Source organism: Perca fluviatilis, chromosome 9 (genome assembly GCF_010015445.1).
Source record: "Perca fluviatilis chromosome 9, GENO_Pfluv_1.0, whole genome shotgun sequence".
NCBI classification, from domain to species: Eukaryota; Metazoa; Chordata; class Actinopteri; order Perciformes; family Percidae; genus Perca; species Perca fluviatilis.
This window is the reverse complement of record NC_053120.1, coordinates 40,970,677-40,985,300: the sequence shown is the minus strand read 5'-3', so window position 1 is coordinate 40,985,300 and position 14,624 is coordinate 40,970,677. Positions and strand designations below refer to the sequence as shown.

Genomic DNA, 14,624 nt, shown 5'->3' with positions numbered 1-14,624 from the left:
AGAAGTATCAAATGGACTATTGGAACTGAAATGTGGTAAAAAGACCCTTAGTGGAAACGACATGGTTGAATCAGGTTTTTATTTATGTTTTTTAAGTTAAGTTGCCAAAACAATTGTTTGTGTTGGTGCTCTTGTCCTGTATATCTATCTTGTGAGGATTCCCATTTTAGATCAGGAGAGTGAGAAAATGTTGTGAGTGAGTGAGGACATTATCTTCTAAGGGCTGTTTGAGGGTTAAGGCTGTGTCTAGACCGACTTTAGCTCACCTTACTTGTAGTTTTTTTGTAACGGAAGTGAACAGAATAGTTCTACTGTTTACCTCACAATGATTGCTGCCATGATAATCCATGCCCCAACCCAACCCCCACACCAAAAAGATATGGAATTATGTGTTAATCCATAAAACTCTACAGCAGCCAACTTTACTGATTACCACACTTTTAGCTATAAAGGAGCCGTTAATCGGTCTTCTGGTGAACTGTCTGGTTGGCGTAGATCCCTACATATTTTTGTCCATACATTACATATTGTTTACGATCCCATTCTAAGATGTTAATAACAGTTTCTGTCCTCAATTCTAAGTTCTGGCATGGTGATTGGAGGAAACACAAGAAGAGCGTGTTCATGCTAAATCCTGCTGCACTGCAATCTGCGCCCAACCAGCCCTGCTAATATGCAGCGTAGGCCTGTCTAAGCACATCAGATCTGTTGTGGGGGAGCTAACAAGGAGGCCCAGATGAGTGTCAAAATAGTGCGCTCATCAAGCGCCAGAGCAGCAGCGCTACACAAGCTTTGCCCACTGTGACCTCTGATTCACACCGAGCTCTGGGGAATTTCTAGTAATCAAACACATCACCAACCCTTCTGCTGAGGTTCTACAACATCCAGTGTGTGCTTTATTTTGTACATTGTAAAAAGATTTGTTACACATTTAATATGCCTTTAGGTCATTATAAACAAAATAACAACATAAAAACTAAGTACCGCAATCAGAACTTAAAGTGGCTATTTCTAACTTTCAGTTTGTGTTGATTCTAGCGGCCCCTTTGGACTAAAGCGGTAGTGTTTTTACCACAGCTGCTGTCCTAAAGCTCTTTTCTTTACGGTGCTGTATTACCCACTGTAGATTACTGAGTTAGCGTTATGGGGAGGTCATATAGTTATGATGAATGTTTTGCTCAGACAGAAAATCATTCATTTACAATAAAAGAATAAGTTACAGATGCATCGTTGCATTTCAAGTGTTGCATACGGTAACTTAGCCTAGTTTGGATGTATCGTGAGCTAAACTGGGTAATGGTATCACTGTCACTGGGTCACGAGCCAAACCATTAAGAGATTGTTGTAGCAACCAACATAATAATAACTCATATGATTTAACTCCTATAATATAATAATTCATTTAGCGCATTTCATGAAACCCACAAACGCTATACACAAGTAACTTTACACAGGTACAAGGGAGAAGAAAATGGTAGGCCAACACAATCACGGACTAAAGTAAATAACACGTCCGCGCTGAATGGAAGGGGGGCGTCATTTAATGTCGGCTCCTGACGTACAACCACATCACGCATTGTAAAGGTATTTTATGAATGAAATAGACTTATTACTTACCCGAGGGCCAATTCGAGGTTGGTTTTGAATCTTTTACAATCCCGTAATTGTCTCCATCTGTTAAAGCCCGACAGAGTGTGACTCACGTTATCGCTGGTCGTCTTTCACTTTCCCTTTGAGCTTTTAGTTGTTCTTCGTTTAATTTCCTTTTTTTTCTGTGATGGTCCTGCCCCAGTATCAGCAAACCTACGACAGATAACTTATAAAGTAAAATTAAAATACAATTAGGCTTATATAAAGAAATCTCAAAATCTTACCTGGCTCAAAAAGGCTGGGTACACTAACACAGGCTTTTCGGTGTTACAAAGAAATCTGTGACCCGTCAGAATGTGTTACTGTAGCGCCGTCTACAACTCTGGGTTGTTTGCATTTCTTTAAACCAATCACAATCACCTTGGGCGGGGCTAAGCTCCAGACGCAGCGACGGTGGCTCTGCAAAATAGTCTCGGGAAGGAACTTGTTTAAATGAAAATGGCAAATACAATATTAAATTAACTGTTGACACAATACAGTAACGTGAGCTATTTAAATGAGCTGATACATGGTTAAAACTCATTGGTGTATCGCCGTGTGTACTTCAGTCCCAAAAATGTCCCAGTTTGAGAGTAAATGCATAAACATATTCTTTGTGAATCTTTACACTCATTCCCTGAAAGAACCAAGCAGGTCTGCCTTGTTGCAGATCCAAATTTTCTGCAAAACTTGCCATTTTCAGCGTGTAGCTTGCTATTTCGAAGTTTGTTCCTGAAGAGAACATAGTTAGACAGCGGCGACACACAGCGGCGCTGGATGTTGTATTTTATTACAGTGGTCTCTTATGATCATGCAGTAGATTTGTTGAGGAGAAAAGTATACACCAGTGCTGATGCTCATCACTAGTTATCCATTGTATAACCCATGAAGTAACCACGTAAGAATTTTGTTCCGCATTAAGCAGTGACATTTTTGTCCGAATTAAACTCTAATGCACTACATCCATTTGGGCTGCACCATTTCTTGATCTGATTCAGTCCGCTGTGATAAAGATCTAAGTTGAAATTAAAAAGCTCTTCCTGTCTGATTCATCCGCACACTGCGTAACGATAATGTGCATCATTCTAAATAAAATATTGAAAGCCTCAGCTCCATAGACCTACGACCAGGATAAACTTCCCTGCGTCAAGAGGGAATGTGTCTGCATGTGTGTTTTATGGGGGGTGCTTTTACTGAGGAGGGAGAGCTACTCAACTGTCACTAGGCTGCCTTCTGGCAATGCCACAACTTCTGGGACCAAAGAATGTGTGACTCACTTACAGTCATGGTTCCACCTCAATTAACAGTCAGTCAGTGAAGTGCACTGAAGCCATCTCTTTGTTTGTGTCCTTGTTGGAGACTGAAGTGTGCATTTGTTAATGCTGTCTAGAAAAATGACATGAACCGTGCTGTTGAGCTCCTTGGTGCCTCTAAAGAAAGAGGTTGTGAACTTCCATTATTAAACACTGGAGTCACAGAGCTCAACAGTGGCCGCCGACTTTTTGAACGGCTCTGGTTTCGGAAGGGATTCCCCTCATTCGATTGACGTTTCAGAACATGTTTACTACAGAGTTTTAAGCCTGGAACCAAGCCAACCAACTACGAGAATCTAGTATATATAGTATATATATGAATCATAGCCATAAAATATTTGATTTGGCACAAAAGTATTTTGGAAACCGCAAATTAGGCATAGGTACAAGACTGTAACCATAAACGATCATAGACTTTAATGGTAGCAGCTAACTATACATTAGCCGTTCGTGGGTGCTGTAAACATTTCCATTATAACCGCAAGCTCCACCAATCAAAGACGTTGCTGTTAAGCTTAGGATTGTGGGTAGTGTAGTACTTCTACGTGACATCGCAAATAAAAAATGTTCTCAACATGGTTGATAGACAGACTTTTACAGAAGCATTAACCATTGTTTAGTCTCGCTTTGCCAGACCATCCTCCACAGCGCTGCGGAGGAGGGTCTGACTAGTCCACACAGCATTCTGGGAGAAAAATGTGCTCTGGTTAATTGGCATTTCTTTAAACCAATCGCAATCATCATGGGCGGCGCTAAGCGCCGGACGGTGCCTCTGCAAAATAGCCTCAGGAAGGAACTTGTTTTGGTGGAACGTGTACATTCAAAAATAGTTTTCGTCGTGCAACGGAAAACTCCGATTGGACAGATAGTCTAGCTAGCTGTCTGGATTTACCCTGCAGAGATCTGAGGAGCAGTTAACCATAGTCCTCAAATAGTCCTTGAGTCCTTGAGTCCTTGAATAGTCCTACAAATCCACCGGAGGTTAGAACGCCAACACAAAGAAAGAGGAAGGGGACGCACATCGGCGAAAAGACATGCAACCGGCGGAATTTCCTGCGGCACCGGAGCAATACCAGAAGTGAAACGTCATGGATGTAGACCGGAACCAGACTGTTGAGCTTTATACATATTGTTTAGATTGGGACCTAACAAGTAAGGGGTTCCTAGTATTTAAAACCTGACTTGGGTTCAATTGGGTTGGGTCTCGTTCTATCGCGGCAGGTCTCATAACTGTGTGTTTTTGCCCTTTTTGACCAGAGTTTTTGAAACTCTGGCACCAAAGGACCTTAACTCGGGAACTAAGGGTGTTTTCAAACCTTTAGTTGATTCGCTCTGGTAAAAATTGGTTGTTAATCTTGAAACCTCTTCCCCTTCGTCAGCAGACGAGCTGCAGAATTGCACACATTGGTCTGTTTGTTTTTTTACTCGATGTCCAATATCTTGATGTCTGCGTAGTAAGTTGTCATGTCCATACAAAACAAATTGGCATTATTGAAGTCTGCTGACAGTTTAGGTGAAGCCAATTGCTTGAAATGCTGCTGAGAAGGATCCTTCCACACGAGTGCCCTAAGGAGGCCTCAGTTCACACTGTGCCAGTCAAGCCATGCCATGACACTCCCCATCTCTCAACAGGCAGAGCATTGCGGATGGCACTCGCTGTCACAACATGGCAGAATGATAGGCCCTCACTGCTCGCTCCCTAGTCTCCCACTGATAATGGCGTCTGCTGAACAGTCGCAGAGGATGCAGACTTCAGACCACCATGGTGGTGTCTCAGCTCCCTGAGAGTATGATAGGGTTGGTGACCTTTCCTCTGCACCCCTTATGAGGCTCAAACTCTGGAGGCATCTCAAGGGACGGCCTCCCCATTTAAATTCTTGATGCCTTCAGGAACACTCATCATCTCTTACACCTTACCTCCGTCTTATCTCCATATGAGGGGCTTAAAAGAGAACTTGGATATACACATGGATTAACACTGAATGTACATATTTCATGTCAGGTATAATAAGGGGTGGGACAAAATAGCAATATGGCAATGTATCGTTGTCCTTTGTGCCATACGAGAATCAATACGCTGGCGCCAAATATCTGTATTTTAATTAATAAAATGAGGCGCTCTAAAAAGATTTCCCTGCTCCCGTTGCTTCATACTGCCTTCTCGAGGTGGCGCTCAACACGTGAATGAAGGAAACTTGACTATACATTAACTAGCCTAAGAGGTTTTAAGTTTTTAACAGTATGGCGAACAGCAGTTTGTGGAAAATAACATTAGGAGATGCCCCAGCAACATTTAACTTAGAATGATAGCGTGATGCATATTTATAGGATTGTCTAGCAATATATTGATTGTAGCAGAATTGCTGTATCGTGAGCCATGTACCATGTTCTGTATCATATCGTGAGGTACCCTGTGATTCCCAGGTATAATCGTGCCATTTTGTGTTGAGTGTGAGATGCAAGGAATAAGAGTCATTTCATTCCATCGCCAAGGGCAAAAACATACACCCTGGTGTGAATACAGTAAATTAACACAAAACGTATTCGTAAATGTCATATACAAATGACAATGCAGTGAAATTCGATTTCTGCATTTAACCCATCCTAAGCATTAGGATGTTTTAAACACATACAAATACAGCGCCCTGGGAGCAACTTGGTGTTCAGTGTCTTGCTCACTTTGACATGTGGCCGGAGGAGGCCGGAGGAGGCCGGGATCGAGCCGCCGGTCTTGTGGTTTAGGGCCGACCCTCTCTACACTCTGAGCCAAATGCATCAAAGGCATAAGACTGTTCAGTGTTATTTGGTATATTTTGCATTGTAGATGACTGACAACACCTGGCGCAATATATCCAAAAATAAGTGATACAATTAACAATGAATCAGATAAAAGGAAAAGTCTGAAATTTTTGGAAAAACACTTGATTTCTTGTTGGGATTTAGAAGAAAAGTCTCACATCATACAGTTTGGAGTGAGCTGCACAGCATACTGTTGAGCAAGGTTATGTTCCATGGCTGATTTTTGGTTTGCATTCTTATCAATGTCAGTGTGATTTTGAATGAGGGTTTCTAATTTTTGAAACGCACGCTTTTTTGAAGGTTTCACTTCGGCTCTCTATAGTTAGCACTCTATTTTAAGTATTGTATACTGTAATACTGTATGATTATGGTCCTTTATTGTGGTTGACATTGCAGGTGTCAGAGGATCTTTTAAGGGAAGTATAATTTTATTTTACTTGTTCTAAGATATATACTATACGAATAAAAAGCAACCAGGTAGAGCTGCAAAGATGAATCGATTTAGTTTTCAACTATTAAATTAATCACCAACTATTTTGATAATTGATTAATTGGTTTGAGTCATTCTTTTATGAAAGAAAAGTAAAAACATTTTTGATTCCAGCTTGTTAAATGTGAATATGTTCTACTTTCTTCTCTCCTCTGGGACAGGAAACTGAAAATCTTTGAGTTGTGGACAAAACGAGACATTTGAGGACATCATCTTGGGCTTTGGAAAATACTGATATTACTAATATACTGACATTTTTTACTATATTTTGACATTTTATAGACCATAGACAATAAACGACTACTATAACAACGACAGAAAAATCAACTATGAAAATAATCATTAGTTACAGCCCTACAACCAGTCAAACTCATTCTTTGCCTCGCCTGGCCTTTTTGTCACATGTCCAGTTTAAAGCTTTGCACTGTTTAAACTATAGCATAGCGTGCCCTTGTTTGGGAGATCCTCTTACTGTTTCCGTAAACGCATGTTGCTGTCCTGCTATAATGACAGGAATGCCCTTAATGTGTTTTGGCGGTCACAACACTGAGACACTTAAATTTCTCTTAAGGTGCAATACATTTGCATCAGTCTGGAACACGTGTAATAAGGTACATGTGGTGACACGTTACATTTTAGTTATCGGTGCGCCGTGTGTCAGATGGTTTCCAGTGAACACAAAGGTCAGGCATGAGGAAAAGAAATGGTCAGTTGCTTGTTAAGGACAAAGTTAAACAAAACAAATATACACTTGATAAAATCCAGATAGAGCTAGAAAGATTAATCGATTAGTTGTCAACTATTAAATTAACCGTCAACTATTTTGATAATCGGTTTGAGTCAGTTTTTTATAACAAAAAGTAAAAATTCTCTGGTTCCAGCCTTGTCATTTGAGGACATCATCATGGGCTTTGGAAAACACTGATGGATTTTTTTTGTTAAATTTTATAGACCAAACTCTTTAGTTTGTAGCCCTAAATCCCAATTTCTTTTTGACAGTGACAGTCAGCTGAGGAATGTTTGCTTCTGCTGCTGTCAGAGGCATGACACTGGTATGCTAACCAGCGTCTTTTATTCCTTAGAAAAGGTCAAAGCCGAAGGCAGCTATTCTTTGCGATGGATATTTGAACTCTTCAGGGCTCTGACGCCACTGACGTGTGTGCAGTGCCGCTTATCTCCGTGAGCTGCCAGAACTGCATCAAGATGATACTCCAGCTCTGTAATGATAGGGGCTTGGTGGCGTTTAACTTTTTTTTTTTTTTTTCCCCTCTGTTTGTTTTATAAGCTGCTATTCTCTTTGATTGCTTTGTTGCTGCACGGAGCAGGGATGTTGCCACAGCGCCAGTGGCACCCATTGACCTTAAGGTCAATCTGGCAGCAGGTTCTGAGTTTTGACAGGGGCAGCCAACTGTGGAGAGAGGAGCATGCCTTTGGGCGCTCAATGTGTTCCGTCAATGTTTGTTAGTCAAATAAACTGCATAGTATCACCCCTTTTGTCTTTTATTAACAGGGTGAACCAATGACAAATTTAGTTTGAGCCAGGAAGCTGTGACAGTCAATATAACCTGCCTCTTTACATCATAAAGTCCCAGTAACGATGCTAAAAGGCTCTCCATCAACTGCTGTCTTCACACATTATCCATCTTCCCAATAACATGCAAGCTTACAGTACACACACACACACACACACACAGCCTGCGAGAGAACAGTTAACAGTTTCCCGTCTCTGCGATTGATGATATCGACATACTGTAAGCGATGGACATTTTCAACTGAGCAGTATTTCGCCTCCTAACGCAGGACAGTGCAGGAAAAAGCCTCATTACAGGAATGAGTCAGGGATGAGTGTGGCTTGTAGTACTGCAGGAGGTGAATGAAACAATTAGTTTCTGCTGCGCGAGAGCTACAAAACACACATTTCCCTCTTTTGTAAAGATAGCCTGCAGAAGTGCCACAATCGGAGACTCTCTGGGACTTTTTTTTTTCTTCTTCACACAGTTGCCCAGAAAAAGATTTTTTTAGTTGCATTAGTGAGTAATACGCCCTACTTTATATGGTGTTGTTACATCATACTAGAAATGTTGCTTCTTCTTTTTTTTCTGAACCGTGTTTTTTTTTTTTTTAAGGAATTACATAACTGTTAATTTTGAAACATGGGTTTAATGTTCAACTACATTGTTTTCAGGTTGTTTTGGTGGTAAAACAAAAAGAGTGTACATGTACTGTACATATGACTGCTACCTGACTCATTCTGCGTATTCAAATCTCTGTGTATTTTAAGTGTGGCTGTAATTTCTGTATGGTACATCACAGACTGAAAAAATGGCTTAGCTGTTGTGAAGAGACAACATTGAAAGAGTTCTCTGTTTTTGTGAAATTTTTGATACAAAGCGAGTTTCTTTCGATATTCCAAATGAGACAGTAGGACTGTTGCACATGTACTAATTCAGTCATGATGAACCATCATCATGATGATGATGATAATTATGATGGTTTTGTTTGAACCATCATTGATCTGTTGGCTGATGAGTAACAGGAATGCCAAACTAGGACTGAAGAAAGTTGGAAGCACTGTTAACCAAAGTGCACTGACAAATAGATTTTTACTCTGTAAATTGTCCTGTTCAGTATGCATCTTGGTCACAATAAATAGAATTTTTTTAACTACCCAATATCAGTATCAGAGTCAAAATGTCAGTATTTGTAGGGCTATACTATAGTTTGAAATATGTATCTACTGAAAAATTAGTTTTGTGCATCAACGCTTCCTTATCAGTCTATGCATGTAAAACTGTATAAACTACTTTATGCAAACATTAGAAGCCACAGAACAAATACCATAGCTGTGATATTATCAAGAGAAGCTACTTGGAGAAAAAAGTAGCTGATTTTGTAGAAATGTTGACTTTTTTTATTTCAGCTTCAAAACCCACATGGGTTCTCTTCCACTGCAGAGCCAGTAATCCGGAGTTTAAACTGTTCCCACATCCTCAGATAACGTTTGATTTTCCTTTCTTTTACAGCCTGACTCTCATGTGTAAAGTTTAGGATGTACTTTGTGAATATTTTCATGATTTGCAGATTTAAATGTAATAGATTCAAAGAAACCCTCAGATCACATCCAGCTTAGGCCATACAGAGGAATATATATATATATATATATATATATATATATATATATATATATATATGCACAAATTGAAAATGCACATAAATATAGTTGGATGAAAACACACTCAAAGAGTGTAGTTGTGCAAGCTGTTCCTGTAAATGCACCTGGCCAATGCACCATAAGGAATAATTATTAGGAGTAGTTGCTTCATTGTTATAAAGAATGCATATTAATTAAATAAAAGATAAAAGCACAAAAAGACAGAAAGTGAGTGCAGTTACATACCATGATATAATGAGTAGTGATAACAGCAGTCACAGTGGCAGTATTTCAGGACAAATGTCATACAGAGCACCCAGTAAAAATGTATTCTAATTTATGTGATGCGGGTGAAAACAGTGTTGGAATATTCCCTTGTGAAAGGCGAGGGTTGTCATGCAACTATCACTTGAAGGAGCGAAAAATAAGAATCAGATATGCAGATATAAGATAGGCAGAGCGAAAAGTTCCCAATATGTATATAACACACTTTATCTGCAAACGGAAAAGATAGTTGAAAACAGCTAGAGGTCTCGCCATGTTCCACAGAGACATTGTTTAATCATATTTAATGTGCCTTATCTTGAACTATTTTAGGAAGGAAATTGGTACCCTCAATTGCATGACTGTATTGAGGCTGACGGATTGTTAAATGTGACTATTGTGCATAGACGAGATGACTCAAAGTGGAGGGAAGATTAGTGAATGCTTTAGTGTTGACTGGGAATTCTTCCATGGTCATAGTGCAAGTGCTGAAATAGACAGATGCAAATGGACAGTCAAGCCAACAGTCGAGAGCCTCCGCTTTGTATGAATAAGGAGCAGGATAAAGTTTAGAGAAAAATATCCAAGGTCTTAGATGAGTCTGAAAAGATGCAGAACTTCTCCCTCTTTAGGGGTTTTCCCCAAGCTTGCTTTAAAAAAAAAAAAAAAAAAAAATAAAAAAATCCCCCACCCTTGTGGTTTGAAATGCAAAGTTAACAGTTTTACTCAGCCCCCTAAGGCTTGTATAGTCTCTCCTAATCTTTTTTAATGTGTCAAAAGGCTTTCTTGAGAGTCTCTGTGAAATTTCACACTTAAGTTGTTTGCAAAGTCAGTCTGAATTACAGTGTAGAGTGAGGGTTAACTTTTCTGAAGGCGTTAGGGAAAACTTTTTCAAAACTGTGCGTGTTGTGTTTGTGTATGGAGAGTATGTTAGAGACAACAACACAGTATGATGCTATATCTTAGGTCAGACCTCTACATTTCAAACTGTGCCTGACACGGGCAGGTTGGATCATACGAAAAGGCTTCAATGAATTATTAATTAGGTAATCAGATTTTAGGTGTACATGTAAACAAGCCTTAGCATCATTAAATCATTTCAAATTAGTACTGGGCAATACAATTTCAGTGGAATTTTATTGTGATGATGTAATCTTATTATCGTTTTACAAAATTGTGTTGTCCAAATCGGTCTCAAATTCCCCAAAACAACTAAAACTAAAAAAAACAGTTACTAACGTATGTTTTAATTTGTGAAGAGTTTTGTCAGTGCAAACAGGTTATTGCATTGAATTTCAATTTGATGATTTTGTATCCATATATGTTTTGTTCTGTGCAGGCCATTTTTGGCCAGATGTGGGTTCCAGCGCCTGGGGTCTGATATGGCTATGGTTACCCAACAGATCATTAAACCTTCTGTTATTACCGTTAGTGTTGTAAGCACCCGCCACTGGGGTTTTGGTTGGCTGGGTTCTGGTTCCTGTAGTAGCTGGCTGAGGCCTAGTCTCGCATTGCCAGACCTTCCTCCACAGTGCTACGGAGGAAGGTCTGGTGAGTCCACACAACATTCCTGGATGGGAGAAAAATGTGCTCTGGTTAATTGGCATTTCTTTAAACCAATCACAATCGTCTTGGGCCATGCTAAGCTCCGGAAGCAGCAACGGTGCCTCGGTGCAGTGGAACTATCACGTAAATGAAATGTCGTCGATATAGACTAGCTGGGGCCTACGGTAACTGTGGATATGTCCCCCGGGCTGTTGTCAGCTCTCATCCCGACTAAAGTCTCTTAGCGGCAGGGGGTGAGTCAGACGGACCAGGGTGTTCTATCTGGCTAACTAAGTATTAGATTAATCGACTACCATTACATTAAGTTGTGGGTTAGCCCAGTGCTGTTAACTGTGGTCAAAACAATCATACTAAAAATAACTTTATGAGCGTGTTGAATGTTATTGTAACATTATAACGTTACAGTACGGTTTAGACACCAAGCATTAGCATGAGCCACTTGTCTATGTAGCACATCATAGTAAGCTTGATTGATGTGAAAATATCATATCAATAAATTAGGTCTCCTCTGTTACTGTCTTGCAAAGTGGCATGTAAAATATGTATTACTATTACTAAGTATACTTCTGGGACATTGTATGATTTGCAATTACTTTTCAACGTATCATTGGGTTTTTCTGGGTGTTTTCCGTGTTTTGAAGGAAATTCAAGCAGCTACAGGGGTCAAAGGTTACATGCCACCATCGACAGGCAATTAAACAACATGCTCATGTCATTGATTAAAATTACAGATTCATCTGGGTTTGAACATTGTTGGAAACATTTCGGCTAATGTAACTCCACAAAATGTATAACATAGGTATAGTCTTTAAACATTTGAATGCAGAAATATTACATATATTTTTAAAACAATAACAAAAAATCACGGAATAAGAGAAACTGAGCAATTATTTTTGTCATAATATATCCATCTATATTAGAAACATTTCTTATTAATAATACAATATTTATTCCCGCCATATCACCCATGCCTCTTGCTTAAATATTACCACACAAAGTGCATACACAGTCAAACTAAATAATTCATCAATAAAACAAGAAAAGAGCATCTCCTCTCTCCTTATTGAGGCAATACACTGCACATTTACCCAATTTGCTCAAAATAAATACTGCTGTTGAACATTGGTGGAAGACCCAGTGATGGCACAGGAAGCAACGACTTGAAACTTTATAGTTAAATAAATATGACAATGTGATATTATCATTACATTACATATTGTGTGTGTCCTACCTATCAACCTCTTCACTTAGTAGTCATGATATTATCTCAGACCGCTCATTAACACTGACCGGTCAAAGGCATACACTAACTGCAACGATAGCTTAGTTAATATGAAAATCATTCCCACTACTCAGACATTTTTGTTCAGGTTGTATGCATACGATTAGTTTCATCACCCTCCGAAAGGCGTGAATCCATTCTCTTAATGTAATTTGTGGAAAATGTACCATGACAGTGTAATTATTTTGAGGGGGCCAATTTGCATTTCCAGTGCTCTAACTAAATGTTACTGTAGGTTCTAAGGCCTTAAAGATAAATTAATAATCTAGAGTATTTAAAACCCATGAAACATTTAAATTGAGTAATTTCACTTCCTAAAGGGCATAGTGGAGATTTTTCCATACGTATGCAGACAGACACACTTTTTAAATAAACATCAGCACTAATCACTGAGACAGAAATCCGAGTGAGAGCAGAAAATATTTTCTGGAGCTTTTAATGGTTCCTTAGGGGCTGCCCTCTGACTTAGATTAGATGGGATTTAGACAAAGTTGATGCATGCACCTCTTTTACCAAAACTTGGAATTCTTTTTTTTTTTTTTTTTTTTTATCCCAACAAATTATTAGGATCACACACTTGAATTTTACTGTACTTTTTCCCTCATCAAATTACAACACAAGTGTGTCTTATTTAATTTAAGCACGGAATGACAATGTAGTGTAACCGTGCAGAAAAACATAGCTATATGGGGCATTGCTGCACAGCAAGCTTTGATCAACTTTTAAGGGGAAATCAATTGGAATTGTTGCTCTGCCCCAATTTAGAAGACATCTCATCAAACTGAGTTGCAAAGGGTCTAAAGACTACAAGTGTTCATTTTTGTTCCCCTAGTGCTGCAAATTTAGTAATTGACTCAGATTTTTGGCTTCAGGCAATAACCTAATAAGGCCATCCAAGGTTAATGATAGACCCTTTTTAGACTGGCTGAACGTCTGACACCGATATGTAGTGGTAGTGAAATACAATTATTACTTACATGAGAGACACTCAGGGCAAAAGCCTATGACATCTGAGTGAAACGTTATTCGCTGCTATCTTTTGTTATAGTTCAGCCCGTGTATCAAATGATACCCTTGGATATTAGATCAAAATGCCACAGTTGTTCAGACGGTGAAAATCCCAGCAGTGGCTTGTGTTGCTCCTTTACAGCCGTCTCTTCCCAGGAACACCAGGGCCACAAATCTCTGTGATTTAACGTTTTTCCCGTCCAAGCAGCTGGAGTCAGCACAAGTGTCATGTGCCGTTGCCAGTCTGCTGTCATGGCGTCCTCTACCAAACTATTTATCCCTTCCCCTCCTGCTTTATTAGCCATAGATTATGCGTGGTCGTGGATGGTGTAGAGCCTCTGCTGTCGAGGTAGCCTTGTAATTGACTCTGGGGAGACAGGGTGGATAATCATTTGAGCGTACCCCAGGATCAGTGAAAAGCTGTTGAACACAACTGTTTTCAGTTTGTCCTGTTACTGTTACTTTCCAGTTCCAGTGTTTTTTTTGCAATGCCAGCAGCATGGCTCCAGGATGACAATGTCAGTCTGTCAGTCAGTCCCCAACTTTGGTCAAGACCTAAATATCTCAACAACCATTCAATGGAGGTCCATATTCATATTCCCAGAGGATGAATCATATGCCTTTGGGGTTCCCCTTACTTTTACTTTAGGACCACCATGAGGTTGACATACATGCTTTTGAGTGAAATGTCTCAGCAACTTTTGTTTGTCATGAAATTTGCTACACACATTCAAGCCCTCCTCAGGATAAATTGTAATAACTTTGGGGATCATGAGAGCCTTTCATCTAGGGCCATCATTATGGCAACATTTCAAGTCTTCCAATGGTACAACAGGTATTTGGTGATACACCAAGTACCTGTATAACTAATGAAATTCCCCACAGATTCAGCTGTAACTTGTGTTTATTGCTGATTAGCAAATGTTAGCATGATAACATGCCAAACTAAGATGGTGAACATGGTAAAATCATACTTGCCTACCATCAGCATGTTTGGATTGTTATCCATTGTTTATTATTATTTTTTTATTAGCACTTTAAATGTATAGTTTTTATATTAGTTGTCCTTATATGTCCATGTCGAGCCCTTATAGTGCAATGGGTCTTGTATCGAGCAGTAGT

The 14,624-nt window shown here is 39.5% G+C and overlaps 1 protein-coding gene across 4 annotated transcripts in view; it reads left to right on the top strand.

The window, feature by feature from the left end:
• LOC120565727 (LIM domain containing preferred translocation partner in lipoma) overlaps positions 1-14,624 on the top strand; it is a 179,364-nt gene that overhangs the window by 88,474 nt on the left and 76,266 nt on the right. The gene's annotated exons all lie outside the window — the stretch shown is intronic.